Genomic DNA, 7,214 nt, shown 5'->3' with positions numbered 1-7,214 from the left:
AGAACATCCTGTCAGTAAAATTCCTTATTCCCATTCCCTCGGCTCTGGGTGTGGAGCTCCACACTGGCTCTTGGAACCAGCTAGCGCTACATGACCTTCTGCCTCTCAGGGAGATGTTGAAACCGCCTCACAAGTAAGGCTGCTCACACACAAAGCGGGCCCGCTCCTTCCCACACCAAGGAGGTTTATCAGCCTTGGTTCTGCTATTGGGCTTATGATCTCGCTGAGGTGAGGAAAGCTCAAGATGGATGGCGAAGCTTTCCTGGGGAGTCCCAGCAGTGTGAGTGAATGATCAGTGTGTGCAAAGAATAGCAACTGAGCTGGGTGGTAGGGGCGCTCACCTTTAATCTAATCCCCAGCACTCTAGGAGGCATAGGCAGGCAGATCGCTGTACATTTGAGGCCAGCCTGGTTTACAGAGTTGAGTTCCAGGACAGCCAGGGCTACACAGAGAAACCCTGCCTTGAAAAAAAACAAAACAAAACAAAACAAAAAAAAGCAACTGCAGCTTCCTCCTCCAGGATGTTTACAGCCAGAGACTAGTTGCCTGCAGAGACCCCCTTGCGCTGTAATCTAGTAAATACCGGAGGTGTCAGGTTGCCTGTGAGGTGATCATAGGTACCCTCTACATGTGTCTGCATGGCTGTCCTTTCTTCACCCCTCACTGCCCATTGTCAAGGTTCCAGGACCAAAGAACCACCAAAGAAATTCCAGGGGAGACTTAATGCAAGTACCTTTGAGGCAGATCCTGAGGTGAGAGAAAATGAGGAGGAGAGGAGCACTTCCAAGTGGAAAGGCCACAGTGCAGCAGCGGTGACAGTGAGGAGAGAGGTCAACTGCAGATTTAACTAGGAGCCTCTCTTTCTCTCTCTCTCTCCCTCCTCTCTCCCTTCCTCCCTCTCCCTTTCATGTCTCATGTACCTTAGATTGGTGTTTTAATTTCTGATCCTCCTTCCCTACCTGTGTTAATATTAGAGGTATGCACCTCCATACCTGGTTCATGAGGTGCTAGGGTTCAAACCTAGGACTCTGCATTCTAGTCAAACACTATATCCTCAGACCCAGCCATCTTAGTCAGGGATTCTACTGATGTGACCTAACACCTTGACCAAAAAGCAAGTTGGGGAGGAAGGGGTTTATTGAGCTTACACTTCCACATTGCTGTTCATCACTAAAGGAAGTCAGGACAGGAACTCAAAACAGGGCAGGATCCTGAAGGCAGGAGCTGATGCAGAGGCCATGGAGGGGTGCTGCTTATTGGCTGCTCCCCATGGCTTGCTCAGTCTGCTTTCTTATAGAACCCAGGACCACCAGCCCAGGGATGGCACTACCCATCATGGGCTGGGCCCTCCCCCATTGACCACTAATTGAGAAAATGCCCTACAGCTGGATCTCATGGAGGCCTTTCCTCCACTGAGGCTCCCTCCTCTCTGATGACTCCAGCTTGTGTCAAGGTGACACACAAGATCAGCCAGTACACCAGCTTTCCTTCTCTCGTTTTTTTTTTCACTTGTGTGTGTCTATATACAGTGTTATATGTGTGCCTGTGTGCACATTAGCATGTGTGAATGTAGACACGAGTAACAGAGCAGGCATGTGGAGGTCAGAGGGCAGCACTGGGTGTCCATCTCATTTGAGACATGGTCTCTTGATTGTTTTCCCGCTGTATGTTACGGCTAGCTGACCGGTGAGACTCCGGGGATCGTCCTGTCTCCACTTCCCATCTCCCTGTAGTAGGGATGCTATAACAGAGGTTTGCACACCGGTCTGATTTTTCTGTGGACTCTGGGGACTTGAACTCAGGTCCTTACCCTTTCATGGCAAGCATTATTACCCACTGATCCGTCTCCCCAACCCCAACTTTCCCTCCTTTACAGAGGACTTAGTCTCAGAAGAACCCTTTAAATGGATCAGAGAAGGGAAGGACTTCCTGGAATTTGATGGTGGTGTATGTCATGTGCAGGATTTTCAAAGGCAGTGTCTGGGAACTGCTCCTCCAGCTCATAGCTCACTTCTAGTGGGGGCTTTTCCTGATGAGCTCTTTGAACAAAGCTGGGCTGTGAACTCCAGCTCCATCCACTCACTCTGCTGACTACCATCAGGCTCTGGGCAAAGAGGCCACAACTTCCATGAGTAAAGAAACTAAAGACACAGAGGAAGGGACACAGACCATAGCTGGCCTTCCCACATCATGGTCTCCATTAAGGCTGCCGCCCCTCCTAGGAAGAAGAGAAAAGGCTTACTGAAAAAAAAGAAAGAAAGAAAGAAAGAAAGAAAGAAAGAAAGAAAGAAAGAAAGAAAGAAAGAAAAATAAAGCAGAAAATTTGACAGTTCATTGACTATTCACAGGACTGAACATTTGTCCTTTCCTATGACCAGAAATGTCAACAACCTACTTGAGATAAGATCTAGTGATGTGGCTTGTGCTAGCCTGTCTTCCTGCCTCTACCTTCCAACTGCTGGCCTGACAGCCATGTACCACCTCAGAAACAACATGGTAGTTTTTCATCAATAGACAAAGGTTGCCCTGCCCCACTAAAGAACTACGGAAGATAAAGTGTATGGTGTATTTGAGTCTAAGTCAGATTTGTTAAATGTCATGGTTACAGTGGCATGTCTTACTGAAGCAGTGAGCTACCAGTTCAGTGACAGACTTGTGTTATGATACGGCGCTTGGGAGGCCTTGGTGGATTGGGCCAAGGTACCCTGGTGGGTGAGGGAGACACACTATGCAGACTCAGAGGCGGTGGAAAGTCACTCACACCATGCAAACACACGTCCATGTGGAGAGTGGTTTGGGGGGAGGGGAGAGGAAATGGAGGGAAGGAGAGAGAGAGAGAGAGAGAGAGAGAGAGAGAGAGAGAGAGAGAGAGAGAGAGAGGAGGTGCACACCTCGTGGGAGAGAGAGAGAGAAGGGGGATGAGGACTTTTCTTTTTAAGTGGGCTTTATGTAAGGTGACATCAGGACTGGGCAGGTGAGGTTATTATCTACTTGTTGGCCAGGATTCCAAAAAATGAATCTGAATGCTAACAACTTGGTCTCATAAAAACCAGATAGAAACAACTGACATCTACCTCTGGCTGCCATATATACATACACATGCATGCATGAACATCTGTACACACACACACATACATGAGCACCTCTACACACACACACACACACACACACACACACACACACACAGACACACATTCATACACAGATTAAACACAGCAAGAAGTAAAGGCCACACTAAAGGCAATAGGGTGCTCTCTGGTTCTGGTTGCAAACCGGGTGAAAAGGTCTGTATTTTTGGTGTATCGGAGGAGAACTGATTCTAAGTGTCTGCTGCATACTGTGATGCCGGACATTTCCTGTTCATTATCTTTTGCTTGGATCTAGTTCTGGTAAATATACCATTCTCTATGACTCATCCTCTGGCTTCACATTCCACTTTCTTTTCCTTTATTTTTTTTCTCCACTTGACCCAGATCCTAATGGGTCCTTAACTATGAAAATTAAAACACTAAAAGCAGAGCTGTCTTAGGAGCAGGTCTAAGCTCGCTTATTTCCTTTTACCCCTCAGTTGTCGTATCCAAGGGATACGACTAAGGCAGATAGTTTCCCTTGATGTTGATGTCTCCCATAATCCCTCTCTTCCATTCCTAGAGCAATCAATTTTAAAATTATTCTGAAGTGCACCAGAGTTCCTTCCCTGAGGAGGGAAGTCAAGAAAGCTAGCTTTCTTCCCATCCCATTTATCTATTACACTGCTGTTTCTTTGTTTTATTTGAGTGTGTGTGTGTGTGTGTGCGCCCGTGTGTGCACCCATGTGCCTGTGTGCACCCATGTGCCTCTCATAGGTGTGTGCATATGAAGGTCAGCGGGCAACTTTTAGGAGTTTCTCTTCTTCCACCATTTGGGGCCACATTGAACTCAGGCCATAGGTAGGACTTGGTACGAGATGCCTTCACCCACCAAGTCATTTTTCTGGCCCTACTGTGCATTTTAGATTTTATTTTACCTATCGTATATTACGTGTCATGTGGCGGGTACCTGCCCCAGCACATATGGAGTCAGTTCTCTCCTACCACCACTATGGGAGCACAGAACTTCCATCATTAGGCTCACCCCATTAGGTGCTTTACCCAACGGAGTCTTACCAGTTTATTTGTTTGTTCAGAGACAGTATGTCTCTGTGTGATGCAGGCTAGCCTTGAACTATTGTTGGTTGGCTTTATTTATTTTTTTTTTTTTTTTGCTCTTTTACTCTTTTGCTTTTTGCGCGCGCGGGGGGGGGGGGGGGGGGGGGGGGGGCTGCCACCCAGCTGTCAAATAAATACACAGAGAGACTTATTATTACTTATAAATGTCTGGCCTTAGCTTGGCTTGTTTCTTGCCAGCTAACTTAAATTATCCTGTCTATCTTTTGCCACTGGGCTTTTACCGTTCTCTATTTCTATGTATTTTTTCTTTCCTTCTTATTCCATGTCTGGCTGTGTGCCTGGGTAGCTGGCCCCTAGAGTCTACCTCTCCTCCTTTCCCTTTCCTTCATTTTGATCCTCCTTTTTCTCCTTCTATTTATTCTCTTTGCCTGCCAGCCCCACCTATCCTTTCTCTGCCCAGCTATCGGCTGTTCAGCACTTTATGAGACCAATCAAATGTTTTAGACAGGCAAAGTAACACAGCTTCACAGAGTTAAACAAATGCAACATAAAAGAATGCAACCCCAGGGCGCGTAGGTGGGTGGAGCACCTAGCTGGCTAGGCTCAGCCCACGTGGGCCATGGGCGTCTTGGGCCACGGCCTTTGGGGTTGGCGCTGAGGATGGGGGTTGAGTTGGGGAGGAGGCAAGAAGGCCCCAGACGGGCAGGACGAACAGGCCAGGCCTCGGCGCCCTCCTCGCCACCCAGCACGGAACAGCTTGTCCGCATCCTCTCCGCATCCAGAGGAACAAGGCCGCTTGGCCCTGCTCAGACTTGTAACGTGCTGGAAGCAGCAGCTGTACAGAGAGTTCGGGAAGCCATACTTCATTAAGCTCATGGGATTTGTTGCTGAAGAAAGAAAACATCACAAGGTCTATCCACCCCCGGAGCAGGTGTTCACGTGGACCCAGATGTGTGACATTCGAGATGAGAAAGTTGTCATTCTGGGACAGGATCCCTATCACGGACCTAATCAAGCTCACGGGCTCTGCTTCAGTGTCCAAAGACCAGTTCCACCTCCACCCAGTTTGGAAGACATTTTTAAAGAGTTGTCCACAGACATCGATGGTTTTGTTCATCCTGGTCATGGGGATTTATCGGGGTGGGCCAGACAAGGTGTCCGGCTCCTCAATGCTGTCTTCGCGGTCCGCGCCCACCAAGCCAATTCCCATAAGGAGAGGGGTGGAAGCAGTTCACAGATGCAGTTGTGTCCTGGCCAAATCAGAACTTGACTGGCCTTGTCTTCTTGCTCTGGGACTCTTACGCCCCGAAGAAGGGCAGTGCCAATGATAGGAAGCGTCAGCATGTCCTGCAAACAGCCCATCCCTTCCTCTCCGTTGTCGGTGTACAGGGGGTTCTTTGGATGTAGACATTTTTCTAAAGCCAATGAACAGAAGTCTGGCAAGAGGCCCATCAACTGGAAGGAGCTGTGATCTTGCAAGGCAGGCCGCCTGTCTCCAGCAGAGCTTCTGAGAGGCCACTGAAGCATTGGCCAGTTTAGAAGTCACTGAAAATGTCCCTGTTCTTAAGTTCCCGTGTAAGTGAAGAAAATGGAGAGATCTTTGTAAAGCAGTCACAAGCCAGCCGGGCCGCAGAAACCACAGCTTCGGCAGCCAGACCTCTTCTGACTGGCGCTAGGCTTGAACTCTCCAGGCCAGGCAAGGTGGCCTGGCCAAACAGGCCCACTTCTCACAGACTGGTGGTCACATACTTGTCCTCTGTGAGCTGTATTGGGTTGGGGGAGAGATGGTTTTTGATGAGCTAAGTTTGGTGTCTGCCGCTGTTTGCTTTTGCCTTTAGAGGGAGTGGTTACAAGGTGTCCAGGTGTGTTCTTCAAAAGGCTCTGTCTCAAGGAGCCCTTGGGTGTTTTGCAGTCTTTGAGGATCTGTTTCCTGTTACAAAGGGAGCAAGTGTGTTTTCCTGGCTCAGGAGGAGTGGCTGCCATCCGTCCTGCTTCTTGTCCGGCCTTTGCCTTAAGCAAGTGGTAAAGTTGAGCAGGGCAGAGGGTAGGATTTGTGTTTGTTTTAAATGAGGGTGGGAGGTTTTCTTGTAGTGCCTGTGGAGTTGGGGTTCCCACAGCAGACTGCCAGGGGTTGGTTTGTGTATGTGATACTGGGGACCAACCCCAGGGTGCTGCTTTATATCGGCTGAATTCACACAGATTGTATTTCTCTGCAACGCTGGAGAATGTTGTGTCTTTCACAAGGTAGGCAGATACATTATTTTTTTTTTCAATCCATTCTTTGAGAGACAATCTACTGAGTTCATACCTCATCCTGGATCCGGTGGATCTTGCTGGTTAGAGAAGTGATCTATCCTGAGCAGGATAATAAAGATCGTTGGAGTTTGGCTTTGTAAAATTAAAAAAAAAAAAAAAAAGAATGCAGGTCATCCTTGCATCATTAAAACGAATGTTCCATAGCATAAACCAATGTAGCATGTCTTAAAATAATATTCCACAACACTGAACTCTCTGTTTTTCTATGTCTGTCCTCAAACTGCTGCCAGTCTTTTATGGTTTTATATGCTCAGAATCATGTGCAATTAATGTCTCAAAGATGTTTTCTGTTGTTTAAGTAACACTTGAAAATCATTTATATAGATAGATAGATAGATAGATAGATAGATAGATATAGAGAGATAGAGATAGATAGATAGATAGAGATAGAGAGAGAGAGAGAGAGAGAGAGAGAGAGAGAGAGAGATCCCACAGAGCACAAGTGTGGAATGGAGGGTGGACAATGACAGCCCAGCTCCTAATGTAGAGGGAGTATGGACTTGGCATCTGGAGGGAGAAAAGGGATGAAAGGCTAGGTCTGCTTCCCATCTTCCAGAACAGCAGCAGCATGTCACCTCAGTTCTCAAGGTAAGAATTAAGCAAAACAAGTTCTCTTGAAACAGCCATTTAGTGGATTCCAAAAGTGAACCTCAGTAGCCTCTCTCAGGGGTATATCCAATCCCAGTGAGGCAGCACACGTTTGTAGTTATAATACTCTGGAGGCAGAGACAGTAGAATCATGAGTTTGAG

General features: G+C 47.6%; 1 pseudogene; it reads left to right on the top strand.

Moving 5' to 3' along the window:
- The first annotated feature begins 4,555 nt into the window (after positions 1 to 4,555).
- LOC128104197 (uracil-DNA glycosylase-like) lies at positions 4,556 to 6,516 on the top strand (annotated as a pseudogene).
- Positions 6,517 to 7,214: the final 698 nt, after the last annotated feature.

The sequence above is a fragment of the Peromyscus californicus genome, unplaced genomic scaffold (assembly GCF_007827085.1).
Source record: "Peromyscus californicus insignis strain IS unplaced genomic scaffold, ASM782708v3 Scaffold_8__1_contigs__length_139910024, whole genome shotgun sequence".
NCBI classification, from domain to species: Eukaryota; Metazoa; Chordata; class Mammalia; order Rodentia; family Cricetidae; genus Peromyscus; species Peromyscus californicus.
This window is presented reverse-complemented; position numbering and strand designations above follow the sequence as displayed.